The sequence below is a fragment of the Somniosus microcephalus genome, chromosome 6, assembly GCF_052327205.1.
Source record: "Somniosus microcephalus isolate GS21.2 chromosome 6, FLI_Smic_1.0, whole genome shotgun sequence".
Taxonomy (NCBI): Eukaryota; Metazoa; Chordata; class Chondrichthyes; order Squaliformes; family Somniosidae; genus Somniosus; species Somniosus microcephalus.
Genome location: NC_140992.1, coordinates 119168033 through 119181368, shown reverse-complemented (window position 1 = coordinate 119181368; position 13336 = coordinate 119168033). Strand labels below are relative to the sequence as shown.

Here is a 13336-nt window from a genome sequence, read left to right as displayed (position 1 = left end):
ACCAGGTCATCTGCATAGAGGAGGAATTTAACCTTGGATTCATATAGAGTGAGGCCGGGTGCTATAGATTGTTCAAGTAGTTTTGCCAATTCATTTATGTAAATATTAAAGAGTGTCGGTGAGATGGGCGAGCCCTGCGTCACCCCCTGCCCCGTGGGAAGATTTTGTTTGTTTGTCTCCAATTTAAACTGCACATTTGTTGTTTGTATACATTGATTTAATTACATCATATGTTTTTCCCCTTACCCCGCTTTCGATAAGTTTCAGGAATAAACCGTCGTGCCAGATGGAGTCGAAAGTCTTCTGGAAATCTATAAAGCATGCGTAGATTTTGCTTTTGTTTTGATGAACGTGTTTGTCAATTAGAGTCTGTAGGGTGAAGCTATGATCTGATGTTCTATAATTTGGCAGGAATCCAATTTGGCTTTTACTCAAGACATTGTGTTCCTCAAGGAAGTTTATAAGTCTTTTGTTTATGATACTACAGAATACCTTCCCCAGGTTACTGTTTACACAGATGCCTCGATAGTTATTTGGGTCGACTTTGTCCCTACATTTGTATTTGGGCATTATGAGTCCTTTGTTCCAGATATCAGGGAAGTAACCGACACTCAGAACCAAGTTGAAGAGTTTTAGGATAGCCAGTTTCATTTTACCGTCTGTGTGTTTAATCATCTTGCTTAGTATGCCGTCTTCACCGCAAGCTTTTCCTAGTCGCAGATCCTTGAGTTTTTCAACTAGTTCTTTTTCTTTTATTATGGAGTCTAGCGGGTTTTAGTTAACTTTTATGGCCATTTTGAGCTTTTCCAGTTTTTTGCATATTTGGTGTTGCTCTGGCCTTAGTGTGTTTTTCTGGTATAATTTTTCAAAGTGGTTTTCCCATGTGTCTCCATTTTGAATGGCCAATTCGTCGTGTTGTTTTTTGTGTAAGGTATTCCAGTTGTCCCAGAAACAATTGGAATCAATGGATTCCTCAATGGAGCTGAGTGTATTCTTAATATACTGCTCTTTTTTGGTTCTGAGTGTGTTTCTGTATTGTGTTCGTGTCTGACAATAAGTAAGGCATAATTCCTCGTTTTCTGGCTGTCTGTGTTTTTGGTTTGATATTTTTCTAAGTTTTTTCCTCATGTTATGGCAATCTGGGTCAAACCATTTTTCATAGTTTTTTGTTTTGGGTTTGTTCTTGCGAGCTTTCAAGTTTGACCTTGTTGCCAAATTATCAAAAATATTGTTTAGGTTATTCACTGCCTGGTTTACGCCTTCTTTATTGTGAGTGTATATGTCATCCAGAAAGGTGTCCAATCGAGCTTGAGTTGACTCATTGCTAATTGCATCCTGGTATTTTTCCGTGCTGTTTTTGGCCCATCTGTACGATTTTTTGGTGTTGTACAGCTTACTGGGTTGTGTTTCTGTGTTGTTTGTTTCTGTCTTTTTAAGATACATAGTAATTTGACTGTGGTCTGACAGTGTTGTTTGTGGTTTGACTGTGAATGCCCTGAAAGAGGATGGGTCCAAATCCGTAATCATATAGTCTACGGTGCTACAGCCAAGAGGTGAGCAATAGGTCGATCTTCCTAGGAGGTCTCCCATGAACCTACCATTGACAATGTACAGACCCAGGCTTTGACACAGCTGCAGGAGCTGTTTTCCGTTGGTATTTGTCTGCTTGTCGCAGTTATGCCTGTATGGAAGGGAAGGGATATCGAAGTGGTTATTCCTGAATATGTAATTGTTTCCCTGATTATTGGTGAAGTCTGTTTCTTCGCCAGTTCTTGAATTGAGGTCACCACAGATCAACACGTTCCCCTGGGCCTGGAATTGGATAATCTCCCTCTCAATGTTGGAGAAGGTGTCTTCTTTAAAGTATGGGGATTCCATTGGGGGGATATAGAGTGCGCAAATGAAAACATCTTGGGTGTTAGAGATAATCCCCCTCTCAATTTTGGGCCACATGTGGTTTTCGCCCTTTTTTATAAATTTGATGCACTTCTTAAGCTCTGTTTTAAACCAAATCAGTATGCCTCTGGAGTCTCTGCCTTGGTTTACTCCTGGCAATTTATTGGAGGGGACCACCAGCTCTGTGTACCCTTGGGGACGGCCAGTGTGTCCTTTTCCTCCATACCAGGCTTCCTGTAAAATGATAATATCCAGATCTTTAGTTTCATCTATGAACTCTGGGGTCCTACTCTTCACGTCGAGCACCGAAGAGCGTAGACCTTGGATATTCCAGGTCGAAATATATAAGGATTTCATGTTAAGTTTTATCTTTTACTATGATAGGTTAAAGAATGATATGTGTTTGTCGTGTCTAAATGGGGGAAAAAAGGATCATCTCAATTGTCTATAAATACTAATACTACTTGGTTACAATTCTTTCTAGTAATTAGTCCTTGGTTTTTTTTCCCTTTTCTGATCCATAAGGCGGAAGTAGATGCTGCTGCACGTCTGCTTAGTGTCTCTTAATGGATTGTCTCTGCCTGAGGTATTGCGTACGCCCTGTGCCATCTCTCCCTCTGTCTGGCTAGGAGCGGACCTGTTCCCCTGCATGACAGGAGTGGTGCAGGTCTGATATTGTTGTTGTGCATGGGGATCCTTTCTGGTCCCGGTTGGTGTGGTGGTGGTCTCTGTAGTAGTCCTGGTATGTACCCCGCTGATCTCTGGTGGTCGGGGGGGGCGTCCTCCTGGAGTCTGGGTATGGACCCGATTAAAAGCGACGTCCTTCAGGGCTTTGGCAAAGATTGGTATTCGTTTCCTGTGGATGTGGACGCGGTCGTGAAGACATTCCACATCGGGGGTGGGGTGTTGGGCCAGGTGCACGTTGTGTTTTAATTCACAGTCTCTTGCTATGCTGGCATTTATCTCATGAATTGTGTTGTTGTTAAAGTCTGTTCTCGGCAATATTGAAAAACAGTGATTCTAATATGTCTAGGGAAGAGCTTTTTCTCCCATAGAAATTTCCCATTTTAGTCTATGAGTATTACGATGTCGGCCTTGTTGGTGTTTACTGTCTGGTGGCTTTCGCCTGGACTCATAGGGTGTGTGTTGGACTGGGGTGGTCGTGTCTGGTGTGTGCGCTCCTCTTGTGATCGGCTCGCTTGTGGTTCCACGGTGATGGGGGAAGACTGAGCTTCAGTATGCTGGTCGGTCTGTGTGGCACCCCTTGTATTGTGTGTCTGCTGCTGTTGTTCAGTGTGGGAGTGCAGCTGTTCAGTCGGGCTCTGTATTGTCTTATCTCTAGCCTCTGGCTGCTGGTCTAATGGTGCTATCTCTCCTCTATGGCTCTCTTTGTTTTCCTGCAGCTCTTTCACCTGATTCCCAAGTCGATTCAGCTCTCTCCTGTATCCCTCCCTCTCTTGCTTTTGTTCATGTTTCAGTTTAAGGAACTCCTCTCTAAGTTTAACCAGCTCTGTCTCTAACTGGTTAAATTTATCCTTTAGTTGTATCTGGCTGTGTGATCCCGGGGCATGTGTTTGGTTGGCGCTGGAGGGCTCACTCACTTCCTGGCTAGGCTGCTCCTCTCTTGGTGAGCTGGAAGTGGTAGGGGGAGTATGTGTGGCTTCCTCCCTGGTAATTACGCTGGTGTTAGTCAGCTGCATCATGTGGCTGTGGGGCCCCGGGGTGAGTGTTGGGTTAGAACTGTGTGGCTCGTTCACCTCCTGACCAGGCTGATTTACTCCTGGTGAGTTGTCAATGGTGGGGGGAGTGCGAGTCGCTTTTCCCCTGTTAGCCACTCTGGGGCTGTTCCTTCCCCTCTCAGTTATTTCTTTCAGTGTCTTGAAGGCCGTTTCAAAGTCGTCGAGGTTGCCTTGCACCAATATTGTTCCATTATCGTACATGTTGACAATCGTGGTTGCACTGTCCGGGTCCCCTGGTTTCTTAATTTTCAGTTTGGACCCATTAGCGGTTCTTTCCTGCTTAACCCTGGTATAGTCTGATTTTATTGCTGTGATCCAAGCCGCTGACTGATCTGAGTAAAAAATGAGATTACATTTTTTCCCAGTGCTGTACCAGTCAGCAAAAAGAGTTTCTGGTTTTTCTCTCAGCTACTTCTGCTTGATCGATTTTTAGCATTTTTTTTGGTGTTGGTGGGAATCTGGAAGAGGTTGCTCTCAGTGTGCCTCGGGAGCTGCTGTGGCTCCTCCGATTCGCTCATTTTTAGTATTGTTGAGGTAGAAATTATTGTTGACCTCAGAATATGCTTTTCTGGGGCCCCGGGTTTGGTGTTTCCCTCTCCCTGCTCGCGACCTTTCCCAGTCCCCGGACTCGCTCGCTCTCCAGGCCCTCCCCAGGCCCAGTACTCACTGTCCTGGTCTGTGTCTGGGATTTGCTGATTCCCGGTGTCTCCCGGCTGCTCCCCTCCCCCTCAGAGGTCTCTGAGCCTCTGTCCTGGCCAGGCTCCTCGGGCCTTTCCCTGGCTTCAGGCTCCCTCCCCAGGACCCGTACTCACTGTCTGCGCCTGGGAGCCGCTGCCCCACGGTGCCCTCGGGCTGCTCCCCTCTCCTTCAGAGGTCTCCAGGCCTCTGTCTCGGCCCGGCCCCTCCCCGGTCCACGGTCCTGTGTTCCGGCCGCCGCTCTGGAGTCGCGCTCCGACCCCCTGCCGCTGTGGCCCCGTGCGGCCGCTGTTGAGTCGCCGCTCTCCTGCAGCTGCCGGCCCGTGCGGCCGCTGCTGAGTCGCCGCTCTCCTGCCGCTGCGGCCCCATGCGGCCTCCGCCGAGTCACCTCGCTTCGGCTGCCACTGCGGTCCCGTGCGGCCTCCGCCGCTCGCTTCGGCTGCCGCTGCGGCCCCGTGCGGCCTCCGCCGAGTCACCTCGCTTCGGCTACCGCTGCGGCCCCGTGCGGCCTTCGCCGAGTCACCTCGCTTCGGCTGCCGCTGCGGCCCCGTGCGGCCTTCGTCGAGTCACCTCGCTTCGGCTGCCGCTGCAGCCCCGTGCGGCCTTCGCCGAGTCACCTCGCTTCGGCTACCGCTGCGGCCCCGTGCGGCCTCCGCCAAGTCACCTCGCTTCGACTGCTGCTGCGGCCCCGTGCGGCCTTCGCCGAGTCACCTCACTTCGGCTGCTGCTGCGGCCCCGTGCGGCCCATGCCCTCTCTCTCTCTCTCCCCCTCCCGCTCTCTCTCTCTCTCTCTCCCCCTCTCTCCCCCTCTCTCGCTCTCTCTCCCTCTCTCTCTCTCTCCCCCCTCTCTCTCTCCATCTCTCCCCGTCTCCCCCTCCCTCTTGCAACACTACTCTTTTTCTGCCCCACTCTCTCTATGCCTCCACTCGTCTCTCTCTCTCTCTCTTCCTCCCTCTCTCTCCCCTCCCTCCATCTCTCCCCCTCTCTCTCTATCCCCTTTCTCTCTCCCTTGCTCTCTCTACCCCCCTCTTTCTCTCCCCGTACATCTCTCTCACCCACCTCCCTATCTCCTGCCCTCTCTCTCTCCCCCTCTCTATCTATCTACTGCCCCCTCTCTCTCCCCCTCTCTCTCGCTATCTATTTACCACCCTCTCTCTCTCTCCCCCTCCCCTCTCTCTCTCCCCCTCTCTATATCCCCCCTCTCTCTCTCTCTCCCGCTCTCTCCCCCTCTCTTGCTCTCTCCCCCTCGCTCTCTCTCTCTCCCCTCCTCTCTCTCCACTCTCTCTTTCTCCCCCTCTCTCTCTCTGTCTCCACTCGTCTCTTTCTCTCTCTCCCTCTCCTCCTCGCTCTCTCTCTGCCCTCTCTTTTTTGTTCTCTCCCCCACTCTGTCTCCCCCTCTCTCTCTCTCCCCCTCTCTCTCTCCCCCTCTCTCTCTCACCCCCTCTCTCTCGCACCCCCCGAGCTCTCTCTCTCCCTCTCCTCCTCCCTCTCTCTCTCTCCCTCTCTCTTCCCCTCTCTCTCTCTCTCTTTATCTGCTCCCCTCTCACCCCCTCTCCCTCTCTCTCCCTTTCTCTCTTTATCACCTCCTCTCTCAACCCCTCTCTCTCGCCTCTCTCCCCCTTCTCTCTCCCCCTCTCTCTATCAGCCCTCTCTCTCTACCTCACCCCTCTCCCTCCCTCTCTCGCTCACCCCTCCCCCTCTCTCTCTTAATCAGCCCTTACCTCTCTCTCCCCCCTCTCTCCCTCTCTCTCTCTCCCTCACTCTCTGCCAATCCCTGTCTCTCTCTCCCTCTCCCATCCTCACTCTCAATTCAATTCAATTCAATTCAAATCGCTTTATTGGCATGACAAGGTACATCTTATGTTGCCAAAGCATCAAAAAACATTCATGGTTGAACACATAAATACAGATCTATCCATAAAGTGTATAAACAGATATATCCCTGAGTGTATAAATATACATTCATATAATTTGTATATACTCTTTTCTTATATTTAGTGGTTGTCCCTCTGTTTATGGCAAGCTGTAACATAGTGTGCCACTAAGGTTACACAATTTCTCTCTTCCCCTAGTAGGTATGGGAGTTTTTGGTCGTCATTCAAATTTCTGAATTCCGGGCATATTTTTGTGAATTTTGGGTAGAAATTATCCCTTATGCCCTGATATTTTCTACAAGCTGTGAGGAAGTGCATCTCTGTCTCCACCACTCCCTGACTGCAGTGAGAGCATATCCTGTCCTCTCTTGGTAGCCGGGTCTGCCTGTGTCTACCTTTTTCGATCGCCAGGCTATGTTCACTAAGTCTGTACATTGTCAAGGTTTTCCTCAGTTTGCTATCCTTTACCACGGTCAGGTAATCAGCCATGTTGTATTGTCTGTTTAGTGCCAAGTAGCAATTGAGTTTGTTTTGGGTTTTAGTTGTTTCTGCCCAATATGACAGACATTTTTCCTTTTGCTTAGCGACGATTGTGTTGGGTCGAATTCTTTGTGTTACGCTGTCACTGTCCTGAGGCTGGTTATTGTTAGTAGTGTTAGTAGTTACTTCACTGAGTCCCAGGACTAGTTGACTGAGGGTATTCTTCTTCATGGTCCTCTCTTGGCATTTCAGGGCTTCGTAATGATAGCAGTGGGGGTTGCTCATTTTAGGTGTTTCCAAAATTTGGTGGTTCTTTTTTGGCTAGTGATTATTAATGGACATTGGCCTAGTTCTGCCCTGCATGCATTGTTTACAGTTTTCCTTTGAGTCCGGAGGATACTTTTACAGAATTCTGCATGTAGGATCTCAATTGGGTGTTTGTCCCATTTTGCAAATTCTTGTTGTGTTAGCGGTCCCCACACCTCACTGCCATAGAGCGCAATTGGATCAATTACTGATTTAAAGATTTTGAGCCAAATGCTAATTGGGATTTCTATTTGGATTGATTTTTTAATGGCAGAGAAAGCCCTTCTTGCTTTCTCTTTCAGTTCATTCACAGCCAGATGAAAATTTCCCGTAGAACTGATTTTTAAGCCCAAGTATGTGTAGTTAGTGGTTTGTTCAATTTTGGTTGTTCCTAGTGTGAAATTTATTTTGGGTCCCTGATGTCTGGATCTTTGCTGGAACACAAGGACTTTGGATTTTTGGGAATTTATTGTCAGGGCCCAGGTCTGGCAGAACGACTCCAGCAGATCCAGGTTCTGCTGTAGACCCTCCTTAGTTGGTGACAGCAGAACCAGGTCATCTGCATAGATGATGAATTTAAACTTGGATTCATATAGGGTGAGGCCGGGTGCTGTAGATTGTTCAAGTAGTTTTGCCAAACCTGTCTCTCTCCCCCTCTCCCTACCTCTCTCCTTCCTCTCTCTCTTTCCCTCTCTCCCCCACTCTCTTTCTCCCCCCTCTCTCTACCCCCTCTCTCCACCCTCTCTCCCTCTCCCCCCCTCTCTCTCCCCCTCTCTCTCTCCTCTTCTCTCTCCCCTCTCTCTCCCCCTCTCTCTCTCCCCCTCTCTCTCTCCCCCCCTCTCTTTCCCCCTCTCTCTTTCCCCCTCTCCTCTCCCCCGCTCTCTCTCCCCCTCTCGCTCTCCCCCTCTGTCTCACTCTACTCATCTCTCTCTCGCTCTCCCTCTCCCCTCACTCTCTCCCTCTCTCTCTCTCTCTCCTGGCCTCTCTCTCCCCCCTCCCTCTCTCTCCCCTCTCTCTCCCTCTCTCCCAATCTCTCTCTCTCTCCCCCACCCTCTCTCTCTCCCCCTCACACTCTCCCCTCTCTCTCTCCCCCTCACTCTCTGACCCTCTCTCTCTCTCTCTCTCCCCCCTCTCCCTTGCTCTCTCCACCCCCTCTGTCTCCCCCTACCCCTCTCTCTCGCTCCCCCCTCTCTCTCTGTCTCCCACCCTCTCCCTCTCTCTCTTCCACCAGTCCCTCTCTCTCTCCCCCAGTCCATCTTTCTCTCTGCCCCTCTCTATCTCCCCCCTCTCTCACTCTTTCTCCACCTCTCTCTCTCTGCCTCCACTCGTCTATATCTCTCTCTCTTCCTCTCCTCCTCCCTCTCTCTCTCCCCCTCTCCCTCTCCTCCCCCCTCTCTCTCTCCCCCTCTTCCTCTCTCGCCCACTCTCTCTCCCCTCTCTCTCCCCCTCTTCCTCTCTTGCCCACTCTCTCTTCCTCTCTCTCTCTCCCCCTCTAGCGCTCTCTCTCACCCAGCCGAACTCTCTCTCTCTCCCTCTCCTCCTCCCTATTTTTCACTGTCTCTCCCTCTCTCTCTCTCCCCCTCCCTTTCCCCCTCTTTCCCTCTCGCTCTGCCTCCACTCATCTCTCTCCCTCTCCTCCTCCCTCTCTCCCCTTCTCTCACTCCCCCCTCCCTCTCTCCCCTTCTCTCGCTCCCCCTCACTCTCTCCCCCTCTCTCTCGCTCCCCCTCTCACTCTCCCCCCTCTCTCTCGCCCCCTCTCTCTCTCTCTCCCTCTCCTCCTCCCTCTCTCTCTCTCTCTCCCACTCTCTCTCTCTCCCCCTCTCTCTCTCTCCCCGCCACCAGCCCCCCCCCAAAACTGGAGCTCTCTCTCCCCGCCACGAACCTGCCAAAATTGGACAGCGGAGCAAAAGAATCTCTGGTAACGGCCAATCAAATGTAGCGTCTCGTTCATTCAGAATATGTGAAAAGTGAAACTTTCTTTCCATTGCACAGTGCGCACTCGGAGCAGGAATGCTTTATATTTCACTGGATTATTTTGTATAGTTAATATTGATTCCTGGGATGAGAGGGTTGTCCTATGATGAGAGATTGTATAGAATGGGCCGAAACTCTCTGGAGTTTAGAAGAATGAGAGGTGATCTCATTGAAACATAAAAGATTCTGAAGGGGTTGACAGGGTAGATGCTGAGAGGTTGTTTCCACTAGCTGGAGTGTCCAGAACTAGGGGACATAGTCTCAGGATAAGGGATATGCCATTAATGAACGAGATGAGGAGGAATTTGTTCACCCAGCTGGTTGTGAATCTTTGGAATTCTCTGCCCTAGCGGTCTGTGGATGCTCAGTCTTTGAGTATATTCAAGGCTGAGATTGATAGATTTTTGGAATCTAGGGGAATCAAGGGATATAGGGATAGTGCAGGAAAGAGGAGTTGAGGACGATGATCAGCCATGATCTTATTGAATGGCAGAGCAGGCTTGAGGGGCGGTATAGCCTACTCCTGCTCCTATCTCTTATGTTCTTAAAGTCTTAATTTTGTTTAAAATACAATAATTCCGCACTTTCCTGATACTGAAAACTCGGCCAACCGAAATTCAAGAGGAGTGCCCAAAACATAGCAATGAGGTGAGAATAGGTAGGATTTTAAAAAAATTTTTGTAAAGCATTTTCAGATACAGTAATATTATTTTTGTAAAGAGCTGTGACCTGTTAGAGATTAAATAAAACCTAATGAGGTTTACAAACCAACTGTCGACCTTTATTGGTTTATGTTTGAGAAAAATAGCAACTCATGATTTCCTACCAAAGCTCATGATTTCGAAGGGTTTGTCTCATGATTTATGAGATGGTGGGGTTGGCGTTCCTGTCGTTGTTGCTATTTAAAAAAAAATTAAAATTACAGTCAAACAATTAATTTACTCAGAATTATTTCTACCAATTGCTTACCTTTTGATACCAGTCACTCAAAGGAGTGCCTTCAAACAGTTCAGTGAGATTCAAGGGTAGAAGGACGACATTACTTATTGAGGAAAGCAAAGGGATGCCAGCATACTCAGGCTGTGGATACTGTGATAAGTTGCCACTGAATCCCTTCATGAAGTAATAGACACGTTTGTCTGGGTTGAAACGAGCAGCAGACTCCACTGAACACACTGCCAATGGTGCCGGCTCCACTTTGTCAGTCGTCTCCACAAATATAATCCCAGGTTTTATGGTTGAGTTTGAAAGATTTGGGTCAGCTTTATCTTTCATCTGGGATATTTCCAAGGTGTAGTTTTGAATAGACTAATAGGTGTCCAGATTCCAGTATCTGTACAGCACACCACAAATTGTATTCGTGAGGATAAAGAGAAACGACTTGTACAGGGAAACCATGGTGTGGAGCCGAGATGTTTCTTCACAGGCTCCTGTGAAACATAAAGTTAAAGGTTTTTTTTGTAATGAAGCACATTACTATTGACGCTTGTACTGAAGTCAATCAGCATTTATTTATTTCCATAAAACACATATCACAATCATGTCATTGAGGCAGCAAAAATGCTGGCATATCATATTCTTCGAGCACATAAGATGGGTGAGAGAGAGAAACCAGGAAATTATAGACCTGTTAGTCTAACATCTGTTTTGCAGATCCTTGTAAGACACCACAAAATTGCACCGATCCTTGTGGGTCACCACTGTAGTGTATGTACCTTTAAGAGAGAACTACTTTTACAGCTCCAGTATACTGTAGTACCGGCAGTGACCACACCTGTATATAAGCCTTGAGCATGCCTCTGTACTGTTAGTCTTTAGACTACCCTCCTCCAGTAAACATCTGTTGATTGTTAATTTACAGCCTTCGTCTAGTTATTGGAAAACATCATACTTTAAGAATCACGGATTCAACAATGGCGACGAGGTCGATTCGAATCTACATGCAACTCTGCATTTCCTTTCAAGGATTCGTTCCGGGAGGACTGTGGAAGAAAGTCAAGGCCAGAAGCACGGGCGTCGACCACGAGAAACCGCCCAGTCATCCGGCAGAGAGTGAACATCACAGGGGAGGCTGTTGAGAGCTGGGCTTGGTTCTCCAGCCACGACGATCCAGCAACAGACTGGCAACAGGTACAGCGCAGACCCTTCCTGGACAGCGGCGGCTGGAGCCGACCGACGGCACAGAAAAGGCCGAGCAGCGTCGACGGGGTAAGAGAGAGGGTGAAGCGCACAGGGAGCAGCCGGGGGTTGAAAACCGAGCGGCGTCGATGGAAAAGTAAAAAGAGAGAGAGGGTAAAGCACAGCCGGGGTTCAGGACCGAGTGGCGGCAATGAGAGAGGCACACAGGAGAAGGCGCAGAGCGCAGCCAGGGCTAAAAGGGCTGAACAGCGTCCGCGGGGAAAGAAAGGAAGCGCGGGAGACGCCATTGAGCCGCGGAGAAGAAGGGAAAGCGCGGGAGATGCCATTTTGTGCCAGCGGAGAAGAAGGGAGAGCGCGGGAGATGCCATTTTAGACAGTTTAATCACACCCAGGGATGCCGAAGAGTGGCAGTATCTCTACGTTCGACAATGAAGTCGAAGATTGGGCGACATATGTGGAACGCATTGAGGTGTACTACAAGGCGAATGAAGTGCCAGATGCTAGGAAAGCACTGGTTTTGTTGAATTCCAAGGGTGCAAAAACTTATGGCTTACTGCGAAACCTAATAACCCCAGAGCAGCCAGTGGATAAGAATTTCGAAAGCATAGTGGAAATCCTACAGGACCACTTAAACCCCACACCGCTGCTGATAGCAGAAAGATTTAAGTTCCACAAAAGGAACCAGCATAAAGATGAAAGTAATGCTGAGTACTTAACGGAACTGCGCAAGCTATCGAAACACTGCCAGTTTGGATTGGGACTAGCAGATACGTTAAGGGACAAGTGTGTGTGTGGGCTTCAAAGTGAAGGAACACAGAAATGGCTTCTATCAGAAAAGGATCTTACACTGGACAAGGCTTTCAGCATGGCAGTATCACACGAAGCAGCCGCATGGGGCGCTGCAGAGATACAACGGAGACCGCAAGAATATGGCACCAATGAAATGTTATATGGAGCAGGGAAGTGTTATCGCTGCGGCAGAACAACACACGACCAGAAGGATTGTTGGTTCAAGGACCAAGTGTGCAGACAGTGTGGAAAAGCTGGACACATAGCAAGAGTCTGCAGGTCAGGGAATAAAACCAGCAGCAAGACATCTCCACAGGAGAAGTACAAAAAGGTACATAAGGTGATGGACAGTAGTTCAGACGAACAGAAAAGTGATACAGAGATTGTCTTGAAGACGTACACGGGGCAAAAAATCTACCCCAAAGGAAAAATAAGGGTGAACGTGATATACAAAGGCCAGGAAAAACCCAAAATGGACCTATATGTATTGCCAGACGGAGGACCACCACTGCTAGGACGTGAATGGATCCGGAAGGTACAATTAGATTGGCATTCCATATAGGCACTGAAGGTTGAGGCCAAAAAGAATAATGACGTCACACCTGGACGACTGTCAAAAATGCTAACTGACGCACAAGAAGTGTTCCAGGAGGGACTCGGAACACTAAAAGGCATAACAGCAACGATTAAAATAGAGGAAAATGCAAGCCCAAAGTTTTTTAAGGCCAGACCGGTACCTTATGTGGTCCGACCAGCCGTCGAAGCAGAGCTGGAAGGGTTGGAACGTTCAGGAGTACTGTCCAAAGTAGACTGGAGTGAGTGGGCTACACCCATCATTCCTGTAATGAAGAGGTCATTGAGTAATACGCCTGGGGAACCAAAGAAGGTCCGCATCTGTGGGGATTTTAAGGTGACAGTGAACCCAGTCCTTCACACGGTACTATATCCACTTCCACGGATTGAGGATATTTTCGCCTCGCTATCTGGAGGTAAACGCTTCACCAAAATTGATCTGGCACAGGGGTACCTGCAAATGGAGGTAGAAGAAGCCTCGAAACAATACCTCACGATCAACACTCATATAGCTCACTACCAATGCAACCGGCTGGTGTTCGGGGTAGCATCGGCTCCGGCTATTTGGCAAAGGGCAATGGATCAAGTCCTGCAAGGGATTCCAGGGACCCAGTGTTATTTGGACGACATCCTGGTCATGGGCGAAAATGACAGTGATCACCTCGCCAACCTGGAGAAGGTGCTCACTAGATTAAAGGAATATGGGCTACGAGCTAATCGCCACAAGTGCGAGTTTTTCCAGAAGCAGATCTCGTATTGTGGCCACGTTATTGATGAAGAGGGGTTACATAAGTCCCCTGAAAAGATTGAGGCAGTAGTCAAGGCTCCAGCACCGGAAAACGTGTCACAACTGAGGTCGTTCCTCGGGCT

General features: G+C 48.8%; 1 pseudogene; it reads right to left on the bottom strand.

The window, feature by feature from the left end:
* Positions 1-10243, bottom strand: part of LOC147116042 (alpha-1,4-N-acetylglucosaminyltransferase-like) — a 160519-nt pseudogene extending 150276 nt beyond the window's left edge.
* Between the last annotated feature and the right edge of the window lie 3093 nt (positions 10244-13336).